Source organism: Camelus ferus, chromosome 17, assembly GCF_009834535.1.
Source record: "Camelus ferus isolate YT-003-E chromosome 17, BCGSAC_Cfer_1.0, whole genome shotgun sequence".
Taxonomy (NCBI): Eukaryota; Metazoa; Chordata; class Mammalia; order Artiodactyla; family Camelidae; genus Camelus; species Camelus ferus.
In genome coordinates this window covers 3,569,889-3,589,608 of record NC_045712.1, presented here as the reverse complement: position 1 = coordinate 3,589,608, position 19,720 = coordinate 3,569,889, and the positions used below count along the sequence as shown (strand labels likewise).

Sequence of the window (19,720 nt, the reverse complement as noted above, 5' to 3'; positions counted from 1 at the left end):
TCTAAATTCCCTATTTGTGTTTGGGTATAATTTAGAACTGGAAATGTAAAAATGTGTGGAGTGGTTTCTGATCTCTTCCTGTATCCTGGATGCCACAGTTGTGCACAAACAGACTGACATCTGAGGATGTCCCTTCTAAAACTTGCCCCGCTTTCCTAACTCAGTAAATAATCCCACCATGCATTTTACCAAGTGAGTCAGAAATCTGAGCCTTCCTTGTTGACTCAGATTTTCCATAGTCTCCCTCTGCACTTGGGGTAAAGATCCCACCCTTTTCATGGCTCACACATGCCTCCCTGCCTATCAAGCATCTGCTTTGTAGCATTTACTCAAGGCATTTACTACCTTTTAAAAGTCTCCTCACATGTCACCTTTCAGTAAAACTTAGCCTTAACATGTTGTTTAACACTACAGCTCCGGACTCCAATCCTTTGAATTCTCTTTACCCTTCTCCACTTCTTCTTTTTCATTCCCTCTAACACTTATCACTGCATCTAGATGTGTCCTAGAATATGTGTGTGTCGAGAGGGCACTGATTTTGTCCGATCACTGATATAACCCAAATGTCTAAAATAGTGCCTTACACATCATAGCCCCTTGATAAATATTTGTTGAATGACTGAATATTTAGTGAATGAATGCTTTTGTGTTTCTTTTGTCATGATTTATTTTTTGCTCTCCCACTAGACTAAAAGATACAAAGATAGGGAACATGGTATGTCGCTTGCTTTTTGCACTAAAGATTGTATCCCCAGTGTGTTGCACACAATAGTCATCTATTATTTATACACACACACACACACACACACACACACACACACATACATATATATATATATTTGAATGAATGGATTAATTAATCAAGAAAAGGACTTGGAAGAATTTTAATATTTACATGTCTGTTAAGATTTTCCCTGTAGTCCTCATAGAAGCAAAAAGCTAATGTGATGCTGATTTGCAGTAAATAATTTCCTTTGGCAGGTGATGATTGGGAAACATGCTAAATAATCAAGTGCATGTAGTTGTAATATTTATAATTCAGCAGTAGGCCAAGTCCTCTAAGTATAGCAGGTCTGTTTTCAGTGGAGGAATTAAAACCAGATTAAATCCAGCATCTGATTACTTTGTGCTGTTTGGTTTAGAGAAGACCAATTTCATCTCATTTAAATAAACAGTCATCATGCATTTTTTTGTGGGTTTTTTTTTTGTATAAATGATGATACAGGGTCTGGTAATAATGGTTTATGTCCCTGCTTAGGAGCAGGAAAGGTGCGTAAATGTGATTATTCTCACAGTAATCTTTGGTTAAACCCTCAGTGGGGTAACGACGAGCACTTGCAGTAGCCTCGCTTATTTATTTATTTTTATTGAGGACCTTCGCCTCGGTTGGGTAAAACTTACAATACTGAAGCAGTAATATGAAGGAGGCATGAATGATTTCTAGTGCTTGCTGAACACACAGAAATAGGATCATTGTGTGATGAGCATTGAAAGTAATGGTCTTTACGTGATTGATCTACTACAAGACTGATGAGCATTGTGGCTGGAACTATGTGGCACGTTTTACTGCCCTTTAGATTCTATATCGTATTGCGAATCTGTACATTTCTTCCTTGTTCAACAAAGAACGTGACACATGTGATGCTGAAAGGTCCACAGAGGAAGCGCACCCATCCTTCCAAAACTTACCTAAGTGAGAAGCACAGTTTGAATTTGACATCAGGTTCCAATCCTCAGCGTCTTCTGAAAAACATTTAGAAAGGAAAGAAGTGTTTCCAAAGACAACTCCGTTGTCTTTCAGGACTGGTTGGCTGGCATTCAGAGCCTGCCCAGAATGTTTTTATCCATTCAGTTCTTGAAAAGGAGGAAACAGGCAGGAGATGAAAGAACAATTGGATGGGAGTCAGGAGATCTGGGGTCTAGTGTCGGGTGGGCTCTAATAAACTGACCTTGGAAAAAGTCATTTTATTTATTAGCCTCCCTAACCCTCAATTTTTTAAGGTAGGGAGGAACGCTGAAGTTAGAGGACTTAATCGCAAAGGTTCACACAGTGATTACAGCTACAGGAAGCAATGTAACTGTTTAGTGAACACCAGAAAAGCTGTGACTTGGGCTCTGCTTGGCCAAGGAGAATCTTACTCCCAGAGAGCAATGGCTGATGAAATAAAGACGTAGGGATGAATAAAATTTCTCTGCCTAAATCTATTTCCTCATCTCTGAAATAGAGCACTCCTCTTCCACACTTCCCAGGAATGCTGTGATTTTTCAAATGGATTGAAGTATGTAGAGGGTTTTGTAAACACTGAAAACCAAGGTAAGAGTTAGACAGGTAGGGATCTCCTGATTGAATGCTAAATGTTTCCACACAGATACACGGCTTAGTTTTTGCCTGACAGCTTGAAAAGAGTTTCGGTTTTTTGTTTACCCCACCCCCACCCCAAGAACACAATTTTTAGCATTTAGTCAGGTTCTCAACTGCTATAAGCACGTATTAAAATTTGAAGTCTCTTAATGGCTTCTAAGTAGAACTCTGATCTTTGGCAGAAGTGACAGAACTAATAATTGGCATCTAAAACAAATATTAAGTTGTGATTTTAAAGCTTTTATAATTATATTTGGACAGATAGATTGCATATGAATATTGTATGCAGAAGCATTTTAAAGGATTTCAGTTCTGGAAAAAGCTTTTTAAAGGTCACCCTAATTAAGGCAATGTTTTTGAACCACTAAAGTAGATACTATTATTGGAAATTCATTGCAGTAGCATGGAATGGCATTTCACTTACAGTTTAAACTTTTTACATTTAATTTGGAAAGCAAAAATGATCTTTTTTGGGGTTCCTGATCTCTGACTGAAATGGCATTTTAATCAATAATAATGATTTCTTTGCTATGATTAGGAGGACTTTTGTTCTCCAGGATGTGTGGCAGGAATAATTAAGCAGCCTTATTTTAGAACCCCTGAGGGAAAGGGTTCTGTTGTGAGGTAAGTGCCTAGTTCAGCAGAGGAAAACAGGCCCCTCGGGTAGAAGGTGATACTCAGGGACATTGACTTAACAACCTCCTGTCCATAGGTCATGGAATAAATTGGCCTGTGAGGGAGATTGGGGCTTACCCATCCCTGACTCCCAGACAGTGCTTCAGATAGGAAAGTAGGCTGTGTGGGGACGATAGTTCAGCTCCCTTCAGATCCTTCTAGAGTGAAGTTAACTTCCATGCTTCTTAATGCAGTTTAACTCTAGTATCTAGACAGAAGAGTTGTTCTTTTCCCTTTTGGTATCATATCAGCTGTTGATGTTAAGAATTTAAGGGAGGAGGGTCTAGCTCGAGTGGTAGAGCGCATGCTTAGCCTGCTTGAGGTCCTGGGTTCAATCCCCAGTGCCTCCTCTAAAAATAAACAAATCTAATTGCTTCCCCCGCCAAGATAAATTAAAATGATACAACAGTAAATAAGTAAGTGGAATATATGAAAAAGAGTTTAACTAAAAAAATGTTACTAGTGAATGACCTTAGCTACCTGGTTTTCTTCACAGAGTAGGCACTTGGGAGTCGGTTGCACTGTCCCATAACTAGACAACTCCAGAGCTGGTGCTCACTTGTCTCATATCTCTGCATAAAGTAGAACATCATACGTTCCTGATGGACCATTCTACAGTGCCAAGGCTTTTTTGAGAAAAATAAGGCTGTGTTTCTAATGAGAAATAATTACTAGAAGCAATAAAATATTTATACATTAGTCATTAAACACGATTGACCACGAGGAAATTAAAAAGTCTTGAATGCCAAAACTCTCATAAATATAGAAAATATAAATGAATGTTTAAATTTTTATTTGATGATGAAATAAAAGATCATATTCTTCATGCTCTGTGATACTAATCAAGTTTCGCTGGTTGAAATGTTGATAAAATAAGTGAGAAAAAGATGAATGACTTCTGTGAAATGCTAACCTATAGTTAGCATTATATAGACATAGTACAGCATTTTATGCCACAGTCTATTACTTACTTGAGCAAATTCACAACAGTGATTATTGTACATTGAGTGATACACTTTAAAAGATGAAAAGCCATCTGACAATGTACATATAATGTGTTATCTTAAAAAGTCATGGTACAAATCTGCTCCCATCACAAGAGTAAATGAGCATGCATATTGTTTGAAATTAATCAACAAGTTGATGACAGTAGACAGTTTCTAATATTTCTAAATATCTGTCAAATCTTTGCCACAAAATAGCAATTTCTACCTATAAATATTTTCTGGGGCATTATTTTTCTTACAGATAGTGTCTGTTAGATAAGCGATTTATAACCAAACTTCATCGTTGCCAAAATATTGTGCTGTTTTTATTTTTCTTAGTATGTCAGAAGTCATTCTACTTTTACCCCTCTCGTGTCTTTTCTTTTGCCTTTTTTTTCTTGTTTTCTTTTAACTTATTCTTTTTTTTTCTCCAATACTGAGATGGGTCATTTTGAAGATACAAAGTATATCATAGTGAGCTTACCCTTATTTGGGTGTTTTAGTACTCAGGAATATGAGTGCCTCAGCTTCTCCAGTGGAAAGGGCCACACAGGTACATCAGTTAAGTCACAGATCCTATTCTGCTTTTTCTAGAGATCGAGGCGGCCCATGATTGCTTCAACACAAAGCTCCCGCCCATTGCTCAAAGGCACTGTGGCTGGAACAGAATTCAACTCATCTTCCCAGGGGCCTGCCCTGTTCTGAACATCTCCCAACAAAAACGATTCTTCTTTTCTCTCTTCTTTATCGGTCTTCAATCACTGTTTCTATGTCATGAAGTGTCACCAGGTTTATGTGCCTGTCCGCATTTCATAAAGTGAGAGGACACATGATAAAAATCTCAGAATAGCATCATAAATCATCCATGCCTCTGAATTGCTTGGAAATGTTAAATGCCTTGGTTTTGGTCCAGATGTTCAATGTGCCCCTTTTATACCAGCCTGACATACATCAATAGAAGAAAAAAAGAGAAAGAAAGGAAGAAAGAGCAGCTGGTTCTACAGAACTTCTGCCGTTCACTTTCAGCTTAATCTTTGGTGTATTTTCCTTTTTTTTTACTTTTATTTTACTGTTTATTGAAGTGTAGAATGTTGCCCTGCCTTTCAGGAAAGCTATTTTCTACAACTCATGAAAGATAAGAAAATGTGAGGTAACCATATACTGTTCTGTTACTAGGTGACAGTTGGTTGTTCGTAGTTGAACAAAGTCATGTAGTCCCAGGACTGTGTTGAGGGGCTCCACTGTCAATGCGAAGACATCAGTAATCCATGCATCAGATGGAAAATGATGTTCTGCATGGCACTATTTTTCTGACTGTTCCTATTGAACTATTTAATTGAAACAGAATAATTCTTATTGTATATTCTCTAACCCAAATCAGAACATTTGCCTGTTTTATGTTTCTGGTAATTGCCCAATAAATAATAGTGGTGACTGGTGATCATGATGTTGATTGGTGATACATTTTATGATGAAAGCCAGGAATTATGGGAGCACACAAAAGGCAGGTTACCTTTCTCTCTGGGACAGGGACAGCTATGAGTGAGTCAGGGAAGGCTTCAAAGAGGTGGTGATGTTTGAGGTGGGCTTTGAAGTACAAGTACCTGTGTGTCACCTGGTGATCTCTGAAATAAAGATAAGTGTTTTCGATGGATTAAGCACAGTTCACTGCTGTCCCTGTATTTTGGGTCTTTTTTGAGAACTCTTATCTATTAATTCTTTTTTTAACATTTTTTATTGATTTATAATTGTTTTGCAGTGTGTTGTCAAATTATTAATTCTTACCTCTCAGTTTTCATGTTTTCTTTGTTTCTGTATAATTTCGTGAAAAGAGGCATTTGTATTTTTTTAAAAAATTGTATGGCTAGCATTTAATGTGCTGCAATATGTCAATGTTTGGTGCCTGCTTTCCCCTTTCACCTTGTGTGCTGACCATGCATTGACTCATTAGTAATCAACGTACGGCTCAGAGACAGTGTTAGGACACCAGCTGTATTAACACGAAAAGAAAATGACCGAGAGTTCTTCAAATGTCAGTTTCCAGGTACACTATCCAGTCTTTTTTTTTTTCTTTGAACATGAAGGTGTTATTAGTGTTTCTGATAGCTCCACTCTCAGAGAATGCAAATGGATTGCATAGCGCACTGTCTTTAATAGAAATGCCATCTTGAACTATGCTTCATTATACAGAGTATTAATAGAATGATTGGTCATATCTGCAAGGCACAGTCTTTCTCTCCAGTCTCCTTCACCCACACACAGGTTGTTAAGTCACCCAGGGGTGTGTTGTCCCTGTGCACTGGTAAAGCTTTCCTCTCTAGAGATGTGATACCTTTGTGGGAAAGGTCAGGCAGGTTCATTGTCTCTGTGCACAAACATACTAATTTTAGATTTGAGTTCACTTTTTTTTTTAAGAGCTCCATTATAGCTAAGAAGACAGTAAAACTGAAGCTGCCCAGAAGATGTATAATATATGTCTGCATAAAATATTTTTAATATGCAAACAAAATGCCAACACAAAGATTTCTTTTCTCCAAAGGAAAGTGTTAGTAGAAAGATGAGCTCCCCCCATGCTGCTGGGGTCCTTTCATAGTTTTTCAGGTTGTTTTAGTGTGAAATGGAGTAGCCGCATGGTCTTTCTTTATTTGGCATATATATATGTGTGTGTGTGTGTGTGTATATATATATATATACACACATATATATAGTGTTAAACCTAGATGACACAATGTGATTTGGGGCTTGAAATCTATAATTACCCACTACATTAATTTAGGTAGGATAAAGAGATGTAACAATTGGACCCCAAATGCATTGACTCAATCAAATAGAATTTTAGTTGCCAAATTCATAAGAATTCAGGGGGGTTCCAGGTCCAGGAGTGGGGAAGGTTGGTGGTCGTCTCAACCACAGAGGTGTTCAGGGATGGAGGCAGGTGGGGGTTTTGCCTCTTCAATATATGCCTTGACGGTGATTCTCAGCCTCAACTTTCAAGTCAGCAGGATGACTTCCATTCATTCACCTTGTTTGGACTTCAGGCACATGGCCTTTGTCAGCTCTGCATGAGAAGGGGAGATACTGTGTTAGGGTCATATCCTGGAGAAGGGGATACATTGATTTCAGTGGACAAGCGGCAGTCTTGGCTACACTCACTCCTTTATTCTTTCGTTCGGTGTATTTTGAGAGCAGCTTGTTTGCTAGGCCTTGGGCTCAGGTACTGTGATTATCATTTCATCTTCCCATTGGCCTTCTCACAGTGCCTCAGAGAAACAGCCAACTTAATTTCTGTGTTGCAGGGGAGAAATGAGGCTAAAGGTTCCGATAGAGCCATCTGGGAACTTGATAAATTGGGCTCAGCTTTTTGGTTTTTTCTTTTTGAGAGGGGAAGGATTACAAATAATTGGGGGTAATGGCGTTATTTTTTTTCTTTTTCTGCCCTTTGTATCAGCCTTGGTAAGAGGAGAATTTGCATTATCCTTATTAGGGTTCTGTAAGAGTGCATCCCTTTGTTATTGGTATTAGAAGAATGGAAAGGTTATACCACAGTTGATAAACTTTTCCAGTGTGAAGTGTTTTATTCTATCACCATCACCCTCCATATATTAACAATTTTTCTTTTCCTTGACCTGTAGGTTAAGTGAGAGCAGATGCGTCGTTTGTGCTGCTTGTATCTCCCATTCCAGGCCAAGTATATTTTCTTACACAGTAGGGGTGTGATATCTGATTATTCCGATAGGATAGTGGAACCACAGCCAAATGGCATAAGGGATTCAGACAGCTTTTCTAATCTTCAGATCCTACAGACCGTTTTTTAAAATTTTACTTTCCTCCCTTATCTTCCTTCCTTCCCTCCCTCCCTCTGTTTTTTTTGTTTTGTTTTTTTTTTCTCTCCAAATGGTTATCAGTATGAATAAAATTCTTCAAGAAGCACACAGCTCTCTGCCTTTGGTAGATGAAAACATAATAAGGTTACAAGTTCTGGATGCTGTTTCCGCCCTTGCTGCTAACTTCCTACATTACCTTGGATAGTTAATTTTATTAATGTGTTTGACCTCAGTATCCTAATCTAAAAACATTGGGCATTGCAGCCAGAGTATCAACAGGCCTCTTTTGGTTCTGTTGCCTAATTGCTATACTGGAGTAAATTGTTGGTTAAGGACATGAGATGGATGTTTATAAAATCAAACATTGGGGAGAAGGCATTCATTTAATTTAAAATCTTACCATTGAAACTTCACTGCTGGGATTTGAATCTATTGTCGCCACCTGATTTAGCTGCAGGACCTTGGGAGCAATGTGTAACTTCTATGAGGTACAGTTTCCTCATTAGCTTAAAAAATTGTGAGTTGTAAGAGTTTCAGCTGCATATGGTTTGGTGAGAATTTAATTAGATATTATCTGTTTCATAGCACAGGCTCTCGAAGAAAATGTCCATCATTTAAAATAAAAGCGCCTTTCCCTTTCCTCAGTCCATTGTGTTTTTACAGAAGTTCGGGAAAATAGTGTGAAATTTTCCCATGGCAGCTCTTCGTTTTTTAACATGAAATTTGGATATTGCCAGTGTATCTCAGGCTTGGTGATGACATTAGGGGCTGCATTGGTGTTTCTCACATTCAGCGATCTTTTTTTCCTCTTTCGATTCTTTAAGGCATTTGGATAAAATATTAAAGAGCCCTAAGATCAGATGTTGAAGATTGGAGGCAGGAAATAGATGAAGAAAATGAAATGAGTCTATTTTACATTTATATAGCTCTGTGGAACAGGTGAGATTTGGTATTAATTTGAATAGTAACGATGCTTACCACGCTTGCAGCTCCCTGTATTTTCAGAACAGTTTGCACACTTTAATTAGTTTATCTGAGCTTCACTTCTCTGGGCGAGGTAAATATTCTCACTTAATACCTGTGGACATCTTAACGACATGGCCAATTTACCTCAGTTGTTTACTGCATTGACTGTTACCACATTAAGCATATCCAGATTTCACTTGCTTTGTATTTAAAAATTTTTTTTAAATCTTTTTATCCCATTTGACATTAGATTGAATAACTTATTCTCTAGAGTTCAGTAGCCCCATCTGCAGAATGGGAAATCTGGAAGAGAGAAGGCAAACTAGACAGACGTTTCTTTCTGTCTTCAAAGACTGCTAGCGATTTTGTGATTCTGGATCACTGATTTCTTAATTGACCTGCCCGCCACTCCTACCCTGTTTTGTACACGTTCCTGCTCTTCTGAATTCAAGGCTGTTGTGTTCTCGTGTCCTGAGTATGAGTTACTTCAGGATTTTTAGATCTTTGCCTTCTTTTTCCTTTCTAGGGAGAGAGGGACCCAAGTAATTGGTTTATCAGGGTGTGCTTCTTGGTTAGACTTGGGAATCTGAACATCTGGTTGACCGTCTTCATTTAGGGCTCTGGCTTAGATCCCACTCACTAGTTGGGAGAACTCAGGAAGGTAATTTAAATACTTTGAGATATACTTTTCTCTTGTGTAATATGAGACTAATCTGAACTACATGGTTTGTGTGGGAATTACATGACATAAAGGTGCTTCAGAGAGTATCTGGCACATAACACGTAATGGTCTCTTCCTTCAAAGTCTGTAGGTTAGCTTGGAAATTGAAAGACACTGAGATTTGTTTTATACAAGTTAACATGATCACTTGGAAATGATTGGCAGATCATTCCCATTCTTGAAGAAAGGCTTAACTATAGTAACATTTTGACTATGTAACTTAAGAAGTTATCCACTCATAAAATATGGCATATTTTGAAAAATGCATTTAGTTCATAAGAAATACTTAGAAAACATCATATAGTATGATTTTTTTTTTTGCCAATACTTTGAAATTTTCCTAGCAAGGGAGTAAGTTCTAAAACCAAATTGTCTCTTTCAAGCTGTATAACATTTAAAAGGTATAATTTCAAACTGTCATGAAAGTGTATTCTTTTCAAATCTTGGGGCAAAGCAAGGCCAGTTTCACGCACATGCAGAAAATAATTTTAATTTGCTTATGAAGATGGTATATGTATGTGACTCTGTGATTTCAGCTAGAAGTATGGTAAACCTGGAGTACTCTAGAGCTTTACTTATAAAGCCCAGTATATGCTTTACTGATACTGGCTTAACCTTCTTTTTGCACACTTTTTGTGTTATGTTGATTCATTAATCTGAGTTTAGATTTCTCACCCCAGGTATTGTTCAGTGTAAACCATGATCAGTAAAACAGGAACCCTATCTAAGAAATCCTCCCTAGTCTCTAAAAGGCTTATCTTGCACCTCTGGTCTGCTCATTTAAGTGATTGCTATATGATTTTGAATTACTGCTGAATGACAACCAAAAATAAGGAATGTTTTGCTTTGCCTCCAGATTAGGCATTTTACATAATATGTATTAAATAACACCAATGTTGTGAGTTGTACTCAAGTATAAAGTCCAAGAAGGATAGTATAATGTGACAGACCTGAGAAATTCTAGGTTAAAAGGAGATAAATAGCTTCATTGACCATTGAAATACTCCACAGATAAACCTGACATTAATTTTGAAATTGCAAGAAGGGAATATATGGTGTAGCATTTCCCAGACTTGGGTGATCCCAGATCCTAACTCACAGGATAATGATGATCTTATCCAGTTTCCTATCCAGCATGTGGATCCTTTTTATAATATCCCTGCTGTGTATTTGTCCTACTCTTGTTGGAATATCTGCAGTAATGAATGACCACTTACGGTGATGATGATGATGATGATGATGATGATGATGATGATGATGATGATGATGATGATGATGATGATGACAATTAGCTACCTAGTGCTTTCCATGCAGTTTCATAGAGTAACTGCTTTAATCCTCTCATAACCCTTCAAAACACATACTATTTATTTTCCCCATGTTACATTCTGAGCCCTGCAGGAATTAGGTAAATGATCCCAAGTAACGCAACAGGGATGGAGCTGGATTTGAATTTTAATCCTGCAAAATCTTGTCAAGAGCCCATAAATTTTTTTTCTCCCCCCACCACGACGTATGTGTGCTTTCAATATCTGAATATACACATGCACACAGACTTATTATGTCCATTTGATACCCTGGGTTGACTGTAATAGCTTAATGATTAAAACTGCATTCAGATCCTTAATTGGCTTCCTTATCAATTGAATGAGAATAAGACTAGAGCCTGCTTTGTTGGTGTGTTGGGTAGATCCAGTAAGAGAGTGCATTGACTTTATAGCATGAAGCCTGGCATATGATAAGGGCTCAGTAAACATCAGTCCCCATCATTATTGTTAGTGTCATTATTGAACAAGGTGGGCCTGAACATAGGCCTCAGGCTTGTGTACCGACTGATGGTATTTACATTGAGGAATTCTGAGCAATTGGAGGGTAAGCACTATGAGCCCCGAGTCCTCTTGCTCTAGTCCAGCAGTGATGTACTTGGCATCCAGGTTCTTGTCTTGCCTCTTCCAAAGCCGCATAATTACTCAGAGCACCTAACTCTATCTGTTAGATTAAATTGAGAGGAGAAAGCAAGAGGCATTTTCTAACTGTTTAGATTTCGTGTCAGAATACCAGGGAGAGACACATTTATGATGTTTATTTTAATGGCTTTTAAAAACACAGTAGATTAGGAAATGATAAGTCAGAAAACAAACCCTAAATCAGGGCAAAAGGCACCTGCCCAGATGAATCATGATTGAGTGGCAGTCCCTTTGTGAAGTCTCTTGCTTCGCTGTGAGACTCAGCTAGGACGCTCACATCTGCCTTGTCGTCAGCCCCCCGGCTCACGCAGCAACCTCAGACGGATTTCTCTCTGGCCCTCATGGCGGGAATGACTCAGCGTATTTGCAAATGTGTGTGCCTCTGTCATCTCTACATTATTGGTTTCTAAATAGAAGGACTAAATTTTATTTTTTACCTATTTTTGAGAGTTTTTTTGTTAATGTTTTTATTAGCACATTGCCTTCAATGAAAATCTAAAAAAATTTAAAAAGAAAATTAATTCCTCCTAACCTCTTCTGCATTGCTGTAGGTTTGAAATCAGTCTGACTTGGAAGTCATGGTTGCTCCCACCACCTCCACTCAGATCCTCATTTCGTCTCTGGCTTGGCCAGTTACTGTAGCTTCCAAACTGGTGTCTCTTCTTCTGATATTGCTCAGAATAAACTGATTATCTTGCTGTTATCAGTGTGACCTACTGAAAGTCTAAGCATATCACTGTTTCCCTGAGTGAAACTATAGATCATACTGTTGTTAACAGGATAAATCCCAAATTCTTCACAATGATGTAGAAGAGATTCTATGAATTGTCCCTGTCTTCCTCTCCAGCCTTATCATCCTACTTTTAAAAAAAAATACTAATACCCAATCACTTACAACTCTCCAGTTAACCATACTTGTTCATAACTTTGTGTTTTGTTTATATTATTCTCCTTGCCCAGGACAACCTGTTAGCATCTTGAGGGCAGAATCTTCGTTCTTTTCACTCTCACTTCCTGAGTAATGTTCCTGGCATGTGCTGTGCGCTTGTGTGAGTTTCCTAGGGCTATTGTGACCGAAGCACCACACCATGAATGCTTAAACAACAGGAGTCTGTTCTCTCACAGTTGGGAGACCAGAATTCCAAAAGCAAGGTGTTGGCAGAACCGTGTCCTTTCTGAAGCCCCTGGGACACGACCCTTCCCTGCCTCTTCCTAGTTCTGGTAGCCCCAGCCATTCAGTGGGTGGTGGGAGCAGAGCTCCAATCTCTGCCTCCGTCTTCAGTAGACCAGATTCCCCCTGTGTCTGCCTGCCTGTCTGTCCTAACTCTCTTCTTCTTACAAGGGTGCTGCCCATAGTGGATGATGGCTCATCCTAATGACCTCTTCTTAACTTGATTATGTCTGCAAAGACCTTATTTCTAAATAGGTCACATTCGCAGGCACCAGGGATTTAGAAGTGGACATCTCTTTTGGGGGGAGACACAATGCAACCAACAGCAATGCTCCATCAGTATTTTACACGTGGAATAAACACATGTGGGCTGAGCTACCGCTTCTGAGAAACCTCCTAACATTCAAAAGAGAGATATCACCCCACCTCCATGTCACAGTGATTACATGTTACTATAGGTGTCACATATTTATTCAGTGTCCTGTCACAACACACTTGTTCATATATTTGTGCCATTATATGACCATGAATTCCTCACGGAAGGGCCCTGATGTACTATTCATCTTCCTACCTCATTGCCCAGCATGGTCCCTGGAAGGGAAGAACAAATGTGTATTTAATTAAATCTCTGCTTTCTTCTTGACTGGATTGTTTTTCTTATTTTCCCCCAAATCACACTGCTGTCTGCTCAGCCTTTGTGCAGTGGCAGCAGAGTGGCCAGGTGGTAAGTTTGTAACATCGAAATGTACAATTCCTAGTTTTTTCTGTGAGACTATTTTACTGTGAGCACTTCAGACAGTAAAGAATGCTTTCACCATCTGGGGCCAGTTCATCTAACCAGCAAGATCCCAGAGTACTATATAATAGTTTGGTTTCTTGGAATTACTTTATTATTTGTGAAGTATGTTTACTTTACATTTAAAATATTTGTTGGAAAATATGTTTGCATTTTTAGCAATAATTTTTAGAAATGCTTCTGTAAGGGGGAACAGTAAATATTTTGAATGCTTGAAGCTAAAACATTTCTAAGGGGATGTATGAAAATTGCAACGATATTTCTGTTTGTAGCTGTTAGCTAAAGAAATTAATGGCGAAGGGCATATTTTCCTCTTTAGAAACAAAAAGGAAGCTTTTCTTATTATTTAAGGGGGTTATGACTAAAAGGCATGGATAGGGTAAAGATAAATTGATAATTCAAAAATTACTTTGGACATAGGAGGTAATTACCATAAGAAGTTGAGATCAGACATAGCTGCAACTGAGCGTTTCACTTAAAGACGACCTATTTACTGATGGCTGGTGAAGGAGGATACAACTTACGTAATAAACCCATAAGTATCTCCCTTTTGCTTTTGAAGTATAGCAAATCAATTTCTGGTGTACAGCACAATCCTTCAGTCATATAGGAACAAACATATATTCATTTTCATATTCTTTTTCACCACAGGTTATTGTAAGATACTGAATACAGTTCCCTGTGCTATACAGTATAAATTTGTTGTTATCTATCTTATGTATATTATAAGTCAGTATCTGCAAATCTAGAACTCCCACCTTTTGATTTTTCCCTGTCTTCTGGCTTTGCATCTTTATGTCAGGAAAGCTAGCTACAGGGGAGGAAATAGCATTTAGAGTTTTGAACTTGCTAACCTCACATTCTAAAGTGACTTCCAATGTTTGTTACTACGTTCTTTATAGTAAAAAAATAAATGTTCACTTCGCATGTCATCTTGAATTATTCAGTCATAAAACCTATCCTTATATTAAATAAATATGAAGTTAAATGAACTAAATGTTTTTAGAATATGATTATTATCTTTAAAAATTACTTAGTTGTGACTCAGTCCATTATTTTGTTCTCTGTCTCTTAAAAAGTCTGTTGATAAACCAAGGGCTGTGGTTCTACTAGTCAGTGAAAGTAATGTCTTTACAGACTGCTTGCAAATCACTTTTAATATGCGTTAATCTGGAGTTATTTCTACTATTCTCAAGGCAAATCTTTATTAACAGTAAAGAGAAGGACATTTAAAAATAAAATTGGCATAGACCATTGATCCTACTGTGAATTTATTTTTTATCAAAGAAAATATAATTTCTGTGTTTTATTTTGACAACAATGTCAAAATAAATAAATAAATAAACTACCCTCTTGCATTTTAGTTGTTTTAGCACTAAAGGACTTTGACTACATTATTATATGATTAATAGGTAGAAGAAATATTTAAAGGACATATTTTAAAAATTATACAACTTAATTATAAGCAATATTAATTATCAGAAACCTAAAGGTAGCTAACTGGATGAATTTCACTTTCATTTCTATTTCCAATTTCTTATCCCAAAAGCCAATTTTCAGAGGTTTTCTTGAGTTGTTCTGCTGTTTTTTCCTGCAAGATTTGTGGTACTAGTTTTAAGGGATACAGTTCCATTATTCTTCATTATTTCTTATGTTCCACCCATTATACCTGCAGTATGTGTCTCATCAGAAGATGGAAAACAAAGAGCTGGTCTTCCCAAGACCAAAGTGTGAACCAAATTTATTTTAAAATTGCACCATGTCATGCAAACTCTGGGGTTCTAGAAGAGTGCCATCATTTCTGAAAACATGGTTGAACGATAATTAGGGTCTATCCTTTTTGATTTCTGTGTAACAACTTAATTAAGTGTGGTATTAGGACTTTGGCAAAGGCTTTTATTCCAAATTTAGTCAGTAGAGCAAATTTTAAAATACAAGACATTAAACAATGCATGCTTTTGGAAACCAGTTAATTTGTCTTTTCTCTCTGCAAAAGGTACTTAAAATGATGAGTTAAATGCTGGAAATATTTTTGATGAGTTATAGATATGTTTATTTAAACATTTCTAGGGATTAATCACATAATATACTACATACATATAGTTAATCTGTCTTTCATAATTGAATTTTCTAGATATAAAAATGAATAAAAAATTGAATAAAAAGAACTGTTTTCTCATGCAACCAGTGCAGTGACATTCTCAGTGGATGAAAAGCTTGGAGCCCAAAGATGAACCTATCCTGGCCTCTCCTCCCATCTCTTGCCACATTCAGCAATTCATTACCAAAAGCGAATTCTTGGCTTGCTCTCAGAATAAAATCCAAATTCCGTGCTATGGCCTGCATAGTCTTCACATGATTGGAAACCTGCCTAAACAGTCTGATTTAGTTTTTAGTTTTTATTGACGTGTTGTTGATTTCCAGTGTTAGTCTAAACAATCGGATTTTAACTCCTGCTTATTTCTGTCTGTTGAGTTTCAGTCAGTAAACACTTCCCCCTTGATAGACGGTCACGGGGCTGGAGCCTTCTCACTCTTTTGTTCACAGAGGAAATGTTTACCTCCTCTGAGAGACTTTGCCCCAGCTCTGCCCTAACTGTCCCTGTTCTAAAACCTAGAGCCTTAGTCTCATTTTCAGCTATGACTTACTGATACCAGAATTCATCTGTCGTTTGTTCATTCTTCCTCTCCTTCTTTCGCTATCTTTATCTTCCCTTTTTTTCCTCCCTCTTTCTTTTCTTTTTCATTTTTTAAATAGTCTACATCCCTTGATAAGATGTGCATTCTATAAGACAATGGGCCTTATCCGTTTCCTTGGTTGACATATTCCCTTTGCCCAGGAAGGGATAAATAGAAACTTTAAAGTGGAGAAATCTTTGGTTCACCATCTTAATCACATGATCAAAGTTAATGTGATCAGTAATCAAGTGATTCAGCATCATGTCCTTTAATATGTTACACTGAGGAGAATACAAAAAAAAAAAAAGTCACAGAAGAGTCTAATTGTGAAGAAACATCAGACAAATCCAAATTATACAAAATAATTATCCATGCTATTCAAAATTTCAAGGACATGGAAAACAAAGAAATACTGAGGAATTAACTGTTCCATTTTAACTGAGACTAAAGAGATACATCAAGTGTATGGAGTATACGATCTAAGATTAGCTTTCGGTCTAAAAAATATTGGTACAATTAGGGAAATTTGGGTACGGTCTTTATGCTAGGTAATAGTACTATATAATTGTTAATTTCCAGATTTTGATAGTTTTATTGTGATTATGCAAGAGAATGTCCTTCCTTTTAAGAAATGTATAATAAATTATTTGGAGTTAAGTAATTGTTATGTCTGCAACTTGCTGTCAGTGGATCCAAGAAAAAAATGTGTGAATGTATTTGTAGTGTGACAGAGAGAAAGAGAATAGAAATGATAGATAAAATGTAGTAAAATTCTAAATTTTGACCAATCTTGAGGAATTTGAACACACAGTAATTCTTTATACTAATATTAAAACCATCTTTAAGTCTGAAATTATCAAACTTAAAAGAAAAATGCATCTAGCCAAAGTTTCTATCTCATTAGAGAACAAAATAATCATTAGAAAGCAATTTCAAATACTGATATGCCCTAATTAAAAACCTTAAGTATACTTAAGGAAACACATGTTCTACTTGTTTATAAACTTAACTGATGTGAAAACCTAAGATTTTTATTTATTTTACTGAATTTATTGTAGGTCAGCTAAAGACCTTATGGGTCATACTCTGAGAGAAACATGTGAATTAAATATTCTCCATGCAGTTAGTGATTTAGGAGTAACCTAAATGGATTCATAAATTTTATTTCCACCTAACTTTTTTGATGCAGATTAATATTTGTAGAATGAGAATAGTTTTACAAAAACATAATTCTAGACATAGAACTGAGACTTTATCAAGCCTCATTAATTTCTAAATTTATGTTTTATATATTCCTTGCACTGGGGAATTTTGCTCAGAGAGTTGCTAAACCTAAGCTTTCATTTGAATGCCTTTTAAATAACATAAACTCTGAAAAGGCATTTCCTTCTTCCAGAAGATACAGTGTTCTTTAAGTGCATTTTTTAGGTTATAAAATAAAAGTTGCAAAGCAGAATTCATAATGGTTATTATCTGGCTTAAAATTCTAATATCAGGTGTTCCTTGCAGGGTCTGAATGGCTGGACTATAATACAAGGGCCAGGTTTAGTTTGTAATGGCCTCAGTATTAACCTTCCCTGCCATACTACCTGTGGGCATCATGCTAACATGATAAAATGGCTAGTATCCCAAAAGTACCTTTGTTGATGGGGCTGGATACATTCCATATCTTCAAATATAATAACCAGCATGCAATCCAAAATTACTGAAGCAGAAAAGTGAAACAGAGTAGTACATAATAAGAGTGTGTTAGAGTCATTTAGTGTGTGCTTATTTTAAAAATGCTCGTTTGACTCCTTGTTTCCTGATTAAATCCATGCTAGTCCCTTTTATGACCATTTTTACAATTGTATTATCTCAGCCCTACATGGCCAAGAGTCATTATCAAATTCAACAGATGAAGCTTTGACAAACCCTAAGAAAAATGGCAAACACCATGTGTTATATGATGAACACAGAAAAATAACTAGCCAAAGTCACAGAGCAAGAGGGAAGCAAAACCAAGTACAAACTCAGCTTTCTAACTTCAGTTCCTGTTCCACACCTCAAAACTCTACCAGCATGGCTCCTCCAAAAACATATATGTCAGAGAAAATTGATCCTTACTTTGTTGGATATTATCATGCGTGAATGAAGGATGGAGCATAAAGGATGTTTACATGTGATGCCTTCACAGATACAGATAACTGGCTGCAGAACATTATATGTGTTGATCAGCTACATGATCCCAGTAAGGATTTTGAGCTTGGAACTGCTTCTCTCATAAACTGATAGTTGAGTATCAAATATAACTTCTGATCGTAAAAACTTCGGTAATTAGCTTTTTTATTGAGCTTGTGACCCATGAGGGCTCATTGTAAGAACTGGGATGACTCACCACTTCAGGAAAAGTGAAGTAAAACCCCTTATGTAGGTGTTCTCAGTCTGCTGGTCCAGTGGGTCAAGTATGGACAACAGCATTAAGTAGTTGGATTGAATTTTTATTCATCTTGATTCAATCAAGATGTTAGAGCCATTGTGGCAATTCTTATGGAGTTCAGAATAGAACTGAATCTCCTCCAAATTGCACCCTGCTAGTTATGCCCAGCCAAGAAAAATGTTGCTCCATGACCCCATGTCAGGATGCTAAATTGAATTCTACCAGACTGTTTCTCAGCCTTCCCACATCCATTTGGTTACACTGTCAAGGGCCAAGTTAGTATCAAGGAAGTGAAAATAGTTGTCACTTTGTTCCCATGTGAGGATGCCTCTTCACAAAGTCCTTAATCAGCTCCATCCTGGTAGAGATGTGATGATTTGATAGAGACTTAGCTCCTTCTCTTTCTCCCTTTATCACTTCCAGTACCTCGTTTGGAAACTATGTACCTTCATGTTCTTCAAGTCCTAGTCATTAAGTATCTTGTGTTGCTTTACAACTTACCATGCCTGTTATCATCAGATTATAAATACATGCACAGTCTTCATGAGCTTGACTCTCTGTAGCCTTTCTTTCTGGAAATCTTGACTTACCCATTTGTTAGTTTACCAGGGCTGCTGTAACAAAGTACTACAAACTGGGTGGCTTAAAACAGGGAAATTTATAGACTCACGCTTCTCAAGTCTAGAAAGACTAGATCAAGGTGTTGGCAGGGTTGGCTGCTTCTGAGAGCTATGAGGGAACCTCTTCCATACCATTATTCTGCCTTCTGGTGGTTGGCTTGTCGTCATCGGAATTCTTGACTTGCAGATTCCTGCCTTCATTTTCACATTGACTTTTTTCACGCGTGTCTGTCTCCAAACTTCCCCTTTTATAAGGACACCAGTCATATTGGATTAAGGCCCACCCTAGTGACATTGTCTTAACTAATTATATCTGCAACAACTCTGTTTCCAAATAAGGTCACATTCTGAGATGCTAGGAGTTAGGACTTCAATAGATGAATTGGTTGGTAGAGGGGCACACTTCAACCTATAACATATGTTATCTTTCCACAAACTCTTGAGGGTCTCTTTCCTCCTGTCATTAGTGTATAGAAAATACTAAACAGACAGTCCTCTTGGAACAGTTTTTTCATAGAATTATATGGATTATATT

The 19,720-nt window shown here is 37.2% G+C and overlaps 1 protein-coding gene across 2 annotated transcripts in view; it reads left to right on the top strand.

Annotated features, from left to right (window-relative positions):
• The window catches only part of CNTN4 (contactin 4), an 813,748-nt gene that overhangs the window by 236,239 nt on the left and 557,789 nt on the right, over positions 1-19,720 (top strand). The window lies entirely within an intron of this gene.